The sequence below is a fragment of the Helianthus annuus genome, chromosome 3 (genome assembly GCF_002127325.2).
Source record: "Helianthus annuus cultivar XRQ/B chromosome 3, HanXRQr2.0-SUNRISE, whole genome shotgun sequence".
Lineage (NCBI taxonomy): Eukaryota > Viridiplantae > Streptophyta > Magnoliopsida > Asterales > Asteraceae > Helianthus > Helianthus annuus.
Window position 1 is genome coordinate 108,488,771 of NC_035435.2, and position 17,728 is coordinate 108,506,498.

Genomic DNA, 17,728 nt, shown 5'->3' on the forward strand with positions numbered 1-17,728 from the left:
TAGCATTCTCATATTTTTACAACTAACACCTTAACCCATACTAAGCTAACCCAACATCATTTCAACATAATATCCAAATGAACTATATCTAAATCACACTTCTCATGTTAGTTTACTATCAATTTCATTATTCTCACGTTCTATACATGTTTACCCATTACTTGCATATAATTTCACATATTATTTTCATTTAGACATTTCATCAAACACTTGGTGCGCGTACTACTTTCTAAGCATAATGTACAAGTATTTCAAGCTTTTCTTTCTACTTATCACTTTCATTCATCAACACAAGTAAATATCAAACAAAGTCAATGCCATACTCAACCTATATAACGATTACACATCACATACTACATAATACATCTAATTTGCGTAACAATTGGACATGGGTGATCCACCCATGTCGCCATCTTCATCATCACCAAATGGGTTTATGTCAAAAACATCAAATTACTTGAAATTGTTCATAACTAAAGTTTTATTTGGTGATTCTAACACACCTTCATACTAAATTTCATACAAATTCAAGAATTTATCCTACACCAATTACTTGCAAAATCATCAAATCGATTTCTATGACTTACCACATGCTTGTTTAGGATAGATGATGCTAAATATTAATCCATGCACATAATCATCAAGCTAGATGCCTTCAATTTGTTGAATTTCTTCAAAACTAGAATGGGTTTTCTTTCTCCCCTTGAAATGTCGAACATTAGACATTGTTTTGATGTTCCTCTCATTTTCCACTAACTAGTTATAACATTTTTTTACAATATACACATTCGGTCCCTCAAGATTGTTTGCTTATTTTTACTTGGTCATAACTTATCTATTTAGTTAACAATAACCCTAACCAAGTTAGCTAGAGACTTATTTATTTCATGCCATATCCCAAGAAGCCTTACTAGCTAATTTAGCCCTTGGGTTTTGGGGTGTTACAAGTCTACCCCCCTTAAAGGAGGTTTCGTCCCCGAAACCTTTCTCATTTTTAGCAAACTATAACTACCTTTACCTACCGATTGCTCATTCTCTCATTTCAACCACTATGCATACCATAGCACGAATTCACTCATGTCTTATACAAAGGAGCTTTATTCATGAACAAACATAGTCATATATTTTGTCTCTACCTCTTGTATTAAGCAAAATGCTTTCATACATTTTAATCATGATAAACTGATTACTTCTACTTGTACTTGTAAATCATTCTTAATATGGTATCCTTCTAATTACTTTCATAGTCACATAAAAGTTAGAATATGGTCATGTTTTTATCATAAATGTTAAGTTATAGTATCGCTATCGCAACAAGGCTACCGACACCACTTACTTACAAGGTTTATACTTACCTTGGTTAGGGAAAGAAACACAATCCCTTATTCACTCTCACATGTTTGGTTCATATTTACTTACGGATTCAAGTCCTTTCCATTCTTACTTTTCGTTCCTATATGTTTGATCCGTACATTAACTACGGATTCAAACTTTTTCATTCTTACTTTTCACTTTTATAAGTTTGACCCGTACCCACCCATGAATTCAATATTTTTTTTATTCATACTTTTCATGCTTACAAGTTTGATCCGTACATCAACTACGGATTCAAACTTTTTAATTCTTACTAAAAATTTTAATATTTCCTCTTAACGACCACAATTGTGGGTTGAAATTTCCTCCAAAATTGACCTTTAAAGGTCATACATTACATATTATACCATACTTATTTTGTCGTTCGTTTATTATTGGGTAGCATTCTATCTATCAATTCTTACTTATCAATCATGAGTTAAACATTTTACTGACCTCGTCATCATTGCGTAATTCAATGATCCGTAAGCCGGGTCAACCCGCTTCTTCATAGTACCTTCCGTACCAGGATTGATTTCATTCATTCATGTATTAAGTTCCTGCTCTTGAGCATCCTTTCATCAGCTCTACTACTTTTATCATGCCAAGAATTTCACCATTCTCATCTGTAATATTAACGGTTAGCACATATCATTCAAATTTCTTCGAGTATGGCGTTTATCAATTTAACTTGCTTACATACTAGCCCTTTCTAGATTCTTTTAAAATGTTAGTTCGCTCGACCCATTCTTAATGGGTCAATACATGACCATTCCTTAGCATAACATTTTCATTTATTTGACCTGTTCACAACTGGCCAACATATGACCGTTTCTTAACATATCATATTCATTCAGTTATTCAATTATTCGGTGTTAACTCACCCATATTCTTCCATAAATCCTTAACTTACTAGGCATACTACTATAGCTTTCATTGGTCTTCCCTACTTTGGCGAGTCAAATACTTCATACTATTTTACTAATACTTGATTAATAACTATCAACTTACTTTGTTTGACTTTTCGGAAGTCAATTTGTAAATACATTCCGACCTATGCTTACCAATTACCCAGTCCTGACACATCCCTCTCTAACCGAGCTATAAGCAACTATTAAAAAAGACATAATCTTTATAAATACCAATGCAAGTCAAATCCATTACCTCGTTCCATCTGTTGAGTGAATATTCTTACTAATAAATGAACGTTCCAACTGTTGAATGAATATTCTGGCTATTGAGTGAACGTTCCAATTATTGAGTGAACATTCTTGCTAATGAGTGAACGTTCCATCTATTGAGTGAACATTATTGCTAATGAGTGAACGTTCCAACTGTTGAGTTAACATTCTTGTTCACGAGTGAACGTTCCAACTGTTGAGAGACATTTACTTACGAATTCGGACTTTTCATTCCACCTTCCATTCCTTTCTCTGTTTTGAATCCGTCTCGCGGATTCAAACATATCATTCATACTTTCTCGTTCTTTCCATGTTTCGAATCCGTCTCTCGGATTCTAACATATCATTCATACTTTCTTTCATATTTGGTACTTTCAATTTCTTGAGAGTCTTACATTTCCTTTCACCCTCACGTCCACCTTCTCCCTAATTCTAACGGGCATACCTGTAACAATTATCACGGTCTCACGAACGTCATATGTTTCTTGTGTACTGGCCAGGTACACAATCCACATACTAGTTTCATGTCTTCGTGTAATCGTCACCTTATGTCCGAAGAATTAGTTTTCAGCACGTGTAACATTTTCAAGCTTCATTACTATTCAATTATTATCTTTCATTTAAAATTCTCCTTCTATTGACAGGTTTTACCATTACATGTACTTACATATATTAAATCTACGTACCTGGAACCAATTTATCTTATTACGTGCCTTGGTGTCGGTCCTAGACCGTACTCGCAGATCATTCTCTCCAAACATCTATGCATACCCTTGACATAACATACTGTTAGTTTTTCTTCATATACATACTTAAATACACACTTACATTCGCTTCTACCTTTAGATCTTGATCGAGTCTTGGATTGTACGGGTTCCTGGTCACAAGAGCACGCAGGTTTGAGTACAAGTATTTGCCTCCTCATACTTGATTTCCCTCAAACCAGGGCTCTGATACCAACTTGTAAGACCCAAACACGTTTTAACCATAAAGACGCAGCGGAAATACGAGCCTTAAAATTTCTTTCTCTATAAACGTCTTGACATACTTGAAATTCCATTTTAAAATAACTCTTTTGCAATAAATACATTCTTCGTTCTCATTTATATAAAAAAAAAGATAACTTATGTTTACTAAATTACATAATCACCCTTCCCGTACAATCTATCTTATGACTCGATCTTCGACCACTTACACCTCATGATGATGATCCGTGATTCCGTGCAACCTGCATTCACCACATACATTCACATCATTAGTATTTGGTGACATTATATATAATCGAAGATTCATAATTATAGGATCACGTCGCGTTCTATCCTCATATATATTACATTCGGTTATCTTTCTGAATTCAAGCATTTCATCTCGGTGTTTAACCTTCAATGAGTCAACAATAATGTACCTGCATTTCATTTCATTCTCAAAGGCAACCCGGTTAGCATCATTAATACTCATATATATATTTACACCATACATACATACATACAAGTCTCACTCATTCGAATACATATGGTTAAATAACACGCATACATATTATCTAAACCAACTCATTTGAGTATAATAAATTCTACTTCATACACCTACCCCTCTATCCAAACTCTTACATAAAACTTACATTCTCACATATTCATACTAACAATTCTTAAGACACAAACTACTATACATATAAGTCTCTTACATACCAACCTATGCCTATACTCATTTCAATTCGTGTTTACTAATGGGTTTCATCTACTAACATACGATTAATCTATTCATACATTCCTACATATTTATTTCGTTCCCACACATACTTGCATACACGCCCCATTCTTACACGTACATCATAAACACTCTTCAATGAGTTTCGGGTACATTTCGGGAGCTTAAAAATGATTTCTATAATCATCCATACCTCACAAAACTATATGGTAAAGTTGGGGTACATTATGGAAGTTTAATGGGGCTTGGGAATGGGTCTACGGGGTCCCGAATCGAAGAAAAACGAAGAAACGGGGTTGCTGGCGTCGGCTGACGCGTAAACAACAATTTAGGGCGTCAGCCAACTGCTGCCCAGCGTCGGGGACGCTGCTACCAGCGTCGGCGACGCTGCCCCTGCAGCACCGACGTCGAATTTCATTCTTTTTGACGTTTCGACCCCCGTTCGCGCATCCCGAACTTCCCAAAACGTAAAATAACATTATTACAAGCCCCCAAATCATTCTAACACTTAACCCCAAGTTCCCATAACCAAATCCTATACTTTTATCTTACTTTCTTGATTTTGACCCGTTTGATGTTACCGAGTTGTTTCCGACAAAGTTAACTACTTTTAACCCGCTACAACAATACTTACCTTAATACTAACATTACTTAACATTCTTACATGGTTCCCGTACCACAACATCCAAAATCCACATCCGACACATTACTTTCCACATTTTGACCCGTTTGATCTTAACAAGAGTTTTCATTGATAACTAATTCACATATTACCCAATACGACCTTACTTACTTTTGTTCTATCATTTCTTACCCATCATTCTTGCAATCAAAACTCATTATATATAAATAAATTTAGTTCGGGATACACTTACCTTAAGCGTTCGTGTTCATGATTGCTTCCTCGCCTCCGCTTGACCCGTTAACCTTCCGTTCTTGAGTCCATGCTAATGTGATTCTTATCCTTTCATGTCATCACAATCACATTATGGTTAGCACACATGATCATTCATACTAACATTCATTTCTTTCCATTCATACATTACTTAACTTTTTATTAACCAAATACCACATACATAAGGCATAGACTAAAAGTCACCTTGTTCCACATTCACGCAACTCAATTACATCATACACAACACATAGATCATCTAATACATATCACATGACTTCTCTACTATTACAATTGTGTCCGAAAGGCTAACCATGCTATTCATTCATTGTTGACTTTCAGAAAGTCAACTGTCCTACTTACACACTTTCAAATTATGAACATGTATCCATATTAATATGGTAGGCCATAGTATTAACACTATACGTATTACATACTCGTATTTTATGACATATACAACTACATGATCACTTATATATATACATACACACACATATACATACATAATCCATTCCATTCAAACTAGCATTCTCATATTTTTACAACTAACACCTTAACCCATACTAAGCTAACCCAACATCATTTCAACATAATATCCAAATGAACTATATCTAAATCACACTTCTCATGTTAGTTTACTATCAATTTCATTATTCTCACGTTCTATACATGTTTACCCATTACTTGCATATAATTTCACATATTATTTTCATTTAGACATTTCATCAAACACTTGGTGGGCGTACTACTTTCTAAGCATAATGTACAAGTATTTCAAGCTTTTCTTTCTACTTATCACTTTCATTCATCAACACAAGTAAATATCAAACAAAGTCAATGCCATACTCAACCTATATAACGATTACACATCACATACTACATAATACATCTAATTTGCGTAACAATTGGACATGGGTGATCCACCCATGTCGCCATCTTCATCATCACCAAATGGGTTTATGTCAAAAACATCAAATTACTTGAAATTGTTCATAACTAAAGTTTTATTTGGTGATTCTAACACACCTTCATACTAAATTTCATACAAATTCAAGAATTTATCCTACACCAATTACTTGCAAAATCATCAAATCGATTTCTATGACTTACCACATGCTTGTTTAGGATAGATGATGCTAAATATTAATCCATGCACATAATCATCAAGCTAGATGCCTTCAATTTGTTGAATTTCTTCAAAACTAGAATGGGTTTTCTTTCTCCCCTTGAAATGTCGAACATCAGACATTGTTTGATGTTCCTCTCATTTTCCACTAACTAGTTATAACATTTTTTTTACAATATACACATTTGGTCCCTCAAGATTGCTTGCTTATTTTTACTTGGTCATAACTTATCTATTTAGTTAACAATAACCCTAACCAAGTTAGCTAGAGACTTATTTATTTCATGCCATATCCCAAGAAGCCTTACTAGCTAATTAAGCCCTTGGGTTTTGGGGTGTTACAAGATTGATTATATGAATTAGATTTTATTACGTACGCAGTTTTAAATCACTATACGTAGGGGTGTGCATAGGTCGGTTTTGACCAAAAACTATAACTATAACCGTGATGTCGGTTATTGGATAACTATAACCATAACCGATCAGTTATAGTGGTTATGGTTATTCGGTTTTTATGGTTATAGCAGGTCGGTTATGGGTGGTTAACCGTGTATTTAGCTTAGCTAAAAATAGCTTAATTTTTTTAAACATGGAATAAATTGTTATTGCATATTTGTATATATTAGTATATTACATAGTATTAAAAAAATACATATAATCTATAATATTAAAACCAATTATTATCGAATATTCAAATAAAGTGACATGATACATTCTATAAATTCAAATAAACATTCAACTAAAACCACAAAATGATATGAAAAACCAATAAGTACTAAAAATATTCAGTCAAAAACATCAAATACTAAAAATATGATGAAAAGTCCTAAATCCTACAAATATTTATTACATGTCGGTTCGGTTCGATTATGGTGGGTATGGAAAAAATGATAACCATAACCGACCTGCTACATTTGGTTTTCAAAAAAGCCATTAATCGATCCACCGGTTTTTTATTTGGTTCGGTTTTTCGGTTCGATTTTGTCGGTTATTTCGGTTATAGTTTGTTTAATTTGGTTTTTTGCACACCCCTAACTATATGTATGTGATGTTACAGGCACACACATTATTAGTTGTGTCATCATATGTCATGTTGTATATTGGACATTGATAACCACATAGGATTCAATATATGTTAACCACATTTGATAACGTTTGGAAACACGCCACAGTCCCAATAAGACTACTCGGTGTGGAGGAGGGTAGTCCTCAAATGATGCTCCACCACGTAGGCGTACACGTAAGCGGGTTTGAGAAGATCCATTTGATCTTATAACCCGACATATAAATGCTTCTTTTCTTCTGGAAATCCTAGCATCGCCTTAATTTCCTGCCTGCTTCAACCATCCCTATTTCTCCTCTTCATCTTTCATTCACAAAATCCTACGAACTATCCCTCATTGTCTTCCCCGTTCCGATTGAATATCAGGTTAGCAATCATTCTCTAATGTTTCTTCTTCATTTTACCAATTTGTTTAATGTTTTCGTTTCTTCTGGAGGTTTCTTTTTCGTTAAGGTTTCCTTCTGAACCAAAATGCTTGAGGTTTTTCCACAGGGACTGAGATCGCAATTTTTAAACTAATGGACTGAAATAGTGATTTTTGACAAACTACAGGGACGAAAACAGTAATTAACTCTTTTTTAAAACTTTGTAACACAACAAATTTGCAATTAGTGTTACGTCTGATCCAATGAAGTGTTCATGAAATTATAAATTACCATCCCCCGGGTTTCAAAGTGGAGGTTGTGGCCCAAACCTGAAACCGAAACTACTACCAAATCAGCAGACAGAGGCTACAAGTGTAGACGCTCCGCCACTTGCCGCTTCTGAACCCACCGCCACAAACTGTAGGATCTTTGTTCGACCTAAACGAGTCGATCAGAAGAGTTCTAATCCCAACCAAAGGTGGAATTCAATGATTCGGACTTGATTACAACTTGTCTAACACATAGATTCACTTTAATTGTCTTGTATATTGATTTGAAAGCTTTACAGACCACTTGACACTTCGGCAGCACCTCTGCTCCGGAATCAGCAATGTTACAAATGAAATACTCAAGACACATATATATAGGCCAGCCACTTCACACCAAACTGACATCTCCAGTTCGCACGAACTGGCCTGGTCCAGTTCGCACGAAATGGTCAGTTCGTGTAAACTGGCTGTTTCTTGCCTGTTTCCTGTTTTTCTCGTTCTACGTGTCTTAATCTAACAAATCTATTACAAGACTCGATACAAGACGAAGTCGACAGACATATGCACCAACAGACTCCCCCTTGGATGTTGACGAAGTCTTCGGTGTCGAGTCTACAGTATGACAAGTCTTCAGTCTTGATCAGTCTTCACGTTCTTTCCAAAGTATCTAACACTGTAAGCATCCTTCAATCTTTTCTCTTCTTCTATCAGCATCAGCAGCTAACCTCCCCCTTGGATGTTGATCTAATAATCTTCAATCTCCTCTTTCTCTCACTCATCAGCAATATCAGCTTCTGTCTTGATCACAGTTCCAGGATCAGAAACTGGCTTTTACGACTTCAGACTCCCCTTTGTTAACAGACTCCCCCTTAAGTTGTTCCGGGATCGCAGTCTGGCATAGCTCTCATTCTTGAATCAAAACCTGGCTCAAAATCTGCTCAGGCTTATACTCGGGGATCTGCACAAAACTCTACCCAAAAATAAGTTTTATAAATATTAGATTTAACAAATTTAGAATCTCTGCTAACCACTTGTAATCGAAACATTTAAATTTGCATTTCATTAAAATCATTTCTCATTTCAAACAAACTCTCCCAACCCTGTTGTCGTCATGTTTAGCACTTGGAATTTTGAAAATCAGATTTTCAACATCAGTTGTCGAAAATAATATGAAATAAAATATTTTTGAATTTTCAAAATTTATAATAAAACACAATCTTTTTGGATTTTTGTTTTTAATGAAAAGCAGTAAAAATATTTACAGACAATATTTTTGTGAGTTTGTGTAAGAGGATCATATCAGTTTTTGAGACAAATCACTAACACCGTTAAGCTTTAAACATTTTAAGTTCTAAACGATTCACTTAGATTGTCAGTATACTGATCCACTTAACTTTTCACACAAAGTTCAATTGTTTCGAGATACGAATTAGTGTTTTTAGGACTTAAACTTATTCGCGTGTCCCACATCAGAATATACTCCCGTATCCAGACTCCTATATTCAGTCTTACAGGTGAATGTACACTAATGATATCTGTAAATGAGTAATACGAGACCATGAGAGCTCAGGCTAGAACTTCCGTTCAATCAAAGAGATGATGGCTCGTCTTTCGGTGTGTCCCGTTTGGGGATCTTTTTTTCAACAACACATGATTAGCATTTTTCAATGTTTCATCATTTTTATGCTGAGGGTGGGCTTTATGATTAAAGCTGTGCAGAGCATTATACGAGGACTAGGCTATTGCTCCCGCAAAATCAGAAGTCCTGGTATAATACCCCAGATATCATCACGCACAAAGACCTAGTATGTCAGAAATAGAAAGTCTTTCAAACAAGATTTCAGGGGTTACCTATATATCCGAGAGATGTTCCCCACGAGATAAGTAAGCTATTCGTATTTAGGTTTATTTCTCAAAAACAATCTACTAAACGTGTAAAAACCTATTACCATATCATCAGTAAGATCGTTTATCACATTTGACTTTCCAATTCTTTAGCGTGCTGTGATAGTCTACTGATGTACTATCATTTCCTCGTTTTCACAACAAAATTCATTTTTGATTTTTATCATGTTTTTGGCTTTTTCAAATTTTCTAATGTTTTTGGATTTTCTGAAATTTCTTACTCCCCCTAAAATTCAAAACCATTTAAAGAAAATTTGACAAATCGTTGTGAATTGCTTCAATTTTCCATTCACTTGGCATAAACAATCAGAACTCCCCCTGACAACAAACTATTTTCCCATTATGATTTCAAAACACTTAAGTTTGTTTTAATCAAAATGGTTTTTTCGAAAAATAAGTTTGTTTGTTAATTTCACACACCACTTATAGGATTGGGGTTTCATCACATTGTTCTTTCAACCACTTGTAAAACTTATCACTTGTATCAAAGTTAAATCAAGTTCAACTTAATGACCTTGATTAACCACTTGTAGGTTCTTATCAACAATACCACTTGTAAATCGAAATATGACAGTTTTTAGTTTCTCAAGAAAAATACCACTTGTAAGTTTTTTCAAACAAACATTTTTCAAGAAAGATGCCGATTCCTGCTCCACGATTACCAACTTGGGAGCTCCGGCAAGTCAGGATTTTTAAGTATGGAATACATACACCCAAGCCTGACTAGCTTTGGGTGTGACCTTTTCAGTTTCACTTGGGGTTTGAACATTCCTTTTTGCTTCATAAAATTCTTTTACCCCTTTTCCTTCCCATCGACCATTCTTCTAAAAAAATGTTTCACTTTGCCATTGAAAGCCTTTTCGACATCAAATTCTTTCTTTTCAGAATAGAAATGATTCGAAATTTCCACTTTACCAACTTTTGATTTTAATTTTTCAGCCCGCAATGGTGGAAAGTTGACATCATCCATTGGCGGTACCGAATTTTCTTCTTTTATCTCAACTTGTGGCTCCTCTGACTTTGACGAGTCAGATTCATCGCCAGATTTAATATCTGTTTTCTTAACAACCCATGTTTGGTTGTCAAGATTCACTCTTCTTTTGTAAAACTCTCTTGAACTCTCACCAACTTCAAATGTAGAATTTTTAAACACTTTGAATTTGTCTGTTGGTAGTTCAGTTTTATCAATAACTTTTTCTTTAAGTTTAGAAGACACTCCCTGTTTTGTGTTGGTAGCCATTGGACAGTTCCAGGCGATGTGACCAACTTCTTGACATCGGTAACATGTTCTTGTCTCCCTTTTCTGATTAGCTCCATTCTTTTCAAACTTTTGCTTTCCTGTAAAGAACTCTTTGTTCGATTGTTTCCAGAATGAGCTCTGTTCTTCTTCTTCTTCTTCAGAACTTGACCCTGAATCAAATATTGTTTTTGTTTTAGAAATTTTCTCATTTTTATAATTTTCGGGTGGAATAAAGCCTAAACCTTTCTTTTTAAAATTACTGTTATGGTTTGGTTTCTTTTGAAAACCAGAACCAGAACTGTAACCCTTTTTCTTGTTCAATCTTTGTTGAACTCTTGAAGTGTATTTTTTAGGTTTTTCAGTAAGATTTACATCTTTTATTTCAGAAATATTAATTTCTGTTAATTTGAAAACCTTTTTAATTTTTTTCAATTTGAACACTTCTTATTGGAAATTCCTCATCAGAATATAATTTGTCTGAATCATTCAAAGTATATGCCACTTTGATTGGTTCATTATTCAAATTATTTTTTGATAACAGAAATTCTTTATTATAAACCCTTTTGACCGACGATTTTAGACTTCAACTGATGAACTCGAACTCTCGGATTCGGATTTTGACTCTGACTCCTCATCTTTTTCCAACACCTGATCGACCACTTTCTTTATTAACTCAGACTCATGATCAGTGTCAGACGATGTGAACGTGACGTCAATGTTTTCTGGTAACTCATCAGTTGTTTCAGACTTTAATTTTATATTGACTGCCTTTTTGACTTGTTCCTCATTTGGTTTTCTGGGAGAATAACCTTCCCAGATCGGAGGCGGACACTTGTTATAATTTGCACATTGTTTCTTACCAGTATCCGTATCTTCCAACTTATTTTCTTGAAAAACTTCAAAACCTACAACAGTAGGATAAATTCTATCAATCAAATAATCAGAACTTGAATAACTCTGTAACAATCGTCTGATTCTTTCATTTTCAATCTTTTCAGTCTCCAATTCCTGCTTCAACTTTGCATACTCATCAATATAGTGATTGATGGCCTTCTACTTAGACATCATCACTGCATTCATCATTGTCAAAGCATCTTCCCTTTTTGAATTTGTCTTTTCCAAACTATTCACCGTTCTGTTCAACACATCATACGATTCTTTTATGTACTTAACATCGAACAATAATTTTTCTTTCAACTCGTCTAGCTCACAATACTTCTTATCTTTTTCTTCACAATGTTTGCATGGTTCCAAACATTTCAGACATTGTGACCTCTACAATCTTTTCAATCACTTTAGCTTCTTTACTCTGTTCATCCTTTTCTTCTTGAGCAACATTTTCACAATTTACCTCTTTCCTTTTTCTTGCTGCTCGTTTCTCCTTTAGTTTCTCCAGTTTATCTGCAAAATAAAATTTGAAACTTTCAGGAGATAGATAAGTTTTACCAATATTTATTTAATTAATTTCTTTATCATCATCACTGCTATCAGTTGATGATTGATCAAAGACTGGTGTCTTTTCTGAACTATCTTTTGAAGAAACAGACTCTTCATCTTGACTATTCTCATCATTTGCAAACACATCCATCCATTCTTTCATCAACTCTGGCTCTTGAATGATTTGTGCAATGAATGCTCTAAACTTTGAGTTACTTTCAGCCGGAATGTATTTGTACCAGCTAAATCCCTCTGACAATCTTTCATCTTCTTGATTAACTAGATAAGCTTTCTTCTTTCCATCTTCAATCGAATTAGCACTGGATGATGACGGTTGTTGAGCTACCTAATGATAAATCGCTTTTCGATGATAATCATTGTTCACGAAAGGATTCTGAGCTCCTCCTGCTTCACGGTTGGTACATTCCCTCTTGAAATGTCCTTTTTCCCTGCATCGAAAACAAGTAACTTTAGACTTATCAAAACCTAAAGTAGAAACATTAGCATCAGGAAAGTCATCTCTTCCTGTAATCTGCTTAAATTTCTTAGCTCTTCTCAACACGCTCGCTAAACACCACTTAATATCCATTAGCTCCAATTCCTCAGCATCAATTTGATCGTAGTCCTCTTTTGTTAACATAGGATTTCTGATCCTTCCCGCAACCAAACCCTCATATGATTCTAACACAGTGGCTAGTAATGCCATATGACCTTTAGCAACTTCTTCAGAGAAATTCTGACTGTTCTGAAGATGAAACGCGATGTTGCATTAGAGCACATGACCATTTCCGTTGTTTGAGCTTTGAAACTGATGTTTTGAAGTTGGAACATTTGGATTAACACTCGGATATGTTGTTGATTGAGCTTTGATTGAGTGATCCAGATGAGTTTTCTGCGCTAAAAGCGGTTTGGATCTTCGGACTTGCTTCAACATTTTGAACATTACCTTTGAAATACAAATTTATATCTTGTTGACCACTTGGATTATTCATTCTAGCAATCTTCTGTTGTTCAAGATCTTGTCCTTCAAGTTTTTCAAAGAACTGAGCAATTGTCAAACCATCATACTCTCCGGTATTCTTCAAGATCATAAGATATGTGCCCCATTCACTCTGAGGTAAAGCATCAGCCAATTTGTCAACCCATTCCTCTCTATCTTTGTTGATATCCAACCGGGACCATTGAACGCACTAGATGGCAATATCTCTCAATGAGCTTCTTTGTAGTTTCGCCCTGCAAACTTGTAAACAAATCAAATTCCTTTTTTAATAATGATTTCTTATTTTTGATCATCTCTGTACTTCCTTCAAACTTAATGCGAAGTGCTTCCCAAATTGAACGTGAAGTACCATCATGTTGTAGTAGTATGAAGATGTCTTCTTTCACAGCTTGCTGAAGTAGACCGATCATCATTTTTTCTGCCTTGTACATGTCTCTCTCTTTATCCGACAATTCAGAAATAGTCTTTATAACTCCCACATCTGAACAAGGTTTAACATACTTAGTTTCAATACACTCCCAAGACCTTAAATGATTTGCTTGAACCCAATTTTCGAAACGGTCTTCCCAACTGTAATATTGTTCAATGCTCATCAGCTTTGGGGGTTTCTGCAACGTTCCCGTTTCATTCTCCATGTTTACACTCTGAGCAACTGTAACTGGAGTAGTCGGAGCCGTAGCAAATGCATTGTAGAATTCGGAATCCATGTTTCGGTACGAACTATCAAACAAACTGATTAATTTCAAGTGACTTGATTCGATTTCCAAATGTCCTGAACTTAAATTTCAACTGACTTGATCACCTTGTATGACTTAGACAACTTTTTGTGCAAACTGAGATCTTTTAAACGACCTGGTTCAAATCTCAAACGAACTGAGATCAAATCTAAAACTTATGCGAACTGAGTTTGATGTGATCTGGAACACTCCGTGCGGATTGATGAATCTTTCAAACGAATTGAACTCCTCGTACGAACTGAACTACTTTTCAAACGATTTGAACCTTTCGTGCGAACTGACGATGTTTCCACAACGTAAACTTACTTTCAAACGATCTGGACCCATTTCAAGCGAACTGAACCACAAACCCTTCTCGTGCGAACTGATGTGTTCAAATCGTGCGAATTGAACTATTTTTCAAGCGAACTGACAAGCAACTCGTGCGACCTGAACTGATGTCAAACCATGTGGTGATTTTCAAGCAAAGCACATGCAAACTGATAACTTCTTTGATTCATGTGATAATCTGTTATCTTCAATTAAAGTGGCCGAACAATCTCAATGTTACTCAATGAATTTTATTGGACCAAGAATTAAAGTGGACTGCAAATGATTTTATTATCAACAGAATGTGATTGGGCCGATAACAATCAATGGACAGTATTATCACATCCAGTCCTTGGGCCGCTCATATACTCATAATCATATGGACCTGACACATCTTTAAAGATTCACGTGATGTATTAATTGAGTCTGACACTCTTTTATAATATGCAAAGATAATATCACATGCAAACTAAGAAGTGGCCGACACACTATAGAACTGATATCACCTTTGATATCACTTTGTGATTGGGCCGATGACTATAGTGGATCTTTTCACGTTGTGATTGAGCCGATGAGTATAGTGGATCTTTTCACGTGACAACTTGAAGACAATTTGAATCGCACTTTCTAATTCACATGCACATGACTGCGCCGATGAAGACTTAAATCACATGGACTGACACACTTAGATAGTGTTTGGTATGCAGGAATGAGAGGTGGAATAGAATGAGTGATTACAAGGGAATGAAGAAAAGAGTGTTTGGTTGGTCAATGGAATGGAATCACTCATTCCAAAAGGCATTCCATTCCCTCAAAATCATTCCTTCCACCCCCCATGTTTTTTTTTCCATTCCATCCCTTTTGCACCATTCATCAACAACACCACAACCCACGACCTTCGCCACAACCCACCACCACCACCACCACCACCCACCACCGACGCTATCGCCACCACCCGCCACCACCTCACCCCGACAGCCACCGCCGCCGCTGCCACCCACTCGCCACCCACTCGCCACCGTTATCACCCACAGCTGCGACCAACCGCCAACGCCACTCGTCGCCGCCGCCCACCACCATCGTCGATGCCACCACCACCGCCACCAACCGCCACCTTTGCTGCCACCCACCACCAACGGCCACCTTGTCGCCACCACCCACCATCGACGCCATCGCCACCACCCGCCACCGCCTCACCCCGACAGCCACCGCCGCCGCCACCCACTCGCAACCGTTATCACCCACAGTTGCGACCAACCGCCAACGCCACTCGCCGCCGCCGCCCACCACCATCGTCGACGCCACCACCACCGCCACCACCAACCGCCGTCGCCGCCACCAACGCCACCTTTGCTGCCACCCACTACCACCGACCACCACCACCACCACCACTCACCGCTAATTTTTTTACTCCGTTTTTCTTGCCTACCTAACAATACACAATAATAATTCATTCCATTCACATGGTAGCCAAATAAGACATGGAATGGTAATGATCCATTGCATTCACTCGTCCATTCCATTACCTCGTCCATTCCATTCCTTCGTCCATTCCATTACCCCATACCAAACAGACCCTTAGTTGTTTCACGCGACCTGATATAAGGTTTCAATCCGTACGACCTGGAGATGCTTTCAACCACTTCGTGTGACCTAGTTCAAACGAACTGGACAAATATGCTCAATCCGTGTGAACTGGACCTCTAATTTTACACGAACTGATACACTCTCGAATGAACTGACATGTTTTCGATTGAATTTTGTCAAAATTGATCACGTTTTAAGTCGATTTTAGGTCTGATTCTTTCAAAGATTGATTAATATAGTGTTTCGTGTGTTATATGTGAAAATCAGTCCATTTTAACCGTGAAATCTCGTTTAATTTTGAAAAAATGTGAAGAAAATGAGTAGAAGTGAGATTTTCGGATGAAATCAAGCTGAATCGGTAAGAACTCTTCCTCCTGAGCTCTGATACCACTTGTAGGATCGTTGTTCGACCTAAACGAGTCGATCAGAAGAGTTCTAATCCAAACCAAAGGCGGAATTCAATGATTCGGACTTGATTACAACTTGTCTAACACATAGATTCACTTTAATTGTCTTGTATATTGATTTGAAAGCTTTACAGACCACTTGACACTTCAGCAGCACCTCTGCTCCGGAATCAGCAATGTTACAAATGAAATACTCAAGACACATATATATAGGCCAGCCACTTCGCACCAAACTGACATCTCCAGTTCGTGTTAACTGGCTGTTTCTTGCCTGTTTCCCGTTTTTCTCTTTCTACGTGTCTTAATCTAACAAATCTATTACAAGACTCGATACAAGACGAAGTCGACAGACATATGCACCAACACAAACTTACCTAAAGTCTCCAAAAAAGAAAACGAGATGTTCTCTGATATAGAGTCAGAAGCAAAAATGACACTGCATCATAAACTAGTTTGGCTTCTTGCAGTGGCGAACCTAAGAGTTTTTTTCATTTTTTTCAGTATTCAAAATTTTCACAACAAAATGTTAAAATATTCGGGTCGGTCCTCGTTCGGGCGGGATTAAAGCGAGGAGCATATAACAAAAATATATATAATTATTACTCATAAGTTATAAAACTAAAAAAAAATCAGTTAGTTTTACATGTAAAGAGGACGTCTGTTTGTTTTTTCACTTTTTTGTTTGTTTAAGTAACCCTAGACAAAAAAATAGAAAAAAAGGCAAAACAAGGATTGAACCTATGACCTCTTGTTGGTAAAGAGGGGGTTTACCACTACGCTGGCTTTCCTTTTCTTTTTATGGTGTCCACTAATTATATTTACGTGGTCCTTATAAAATTTCATATACCGAATCTACTAATTTTCTAAAAAAATTGGGGTCTGAGGACCCGACCCGCTCTATGTGGGTCCGCCCCTTGCTTCTTGGAAAGTTGCTAATTTGACAAACGACAACAAGAATCTGTCTCTAGGGAGTTCAAGCCCGACCTAAATAGATCCCGCTAGTGTGCCGAAAATTGATTCGGCAAGCAATTTTAAGGCGATGGCAGCTGATGCATTTGTATTTACATTTGGAGACGATGAAGATTATGAAAGTGGAGGAGGTGGTGGTGGTGGTGGGTTGAAGACTTGAAGGTGACGGTGGAGGTGGAGGTGG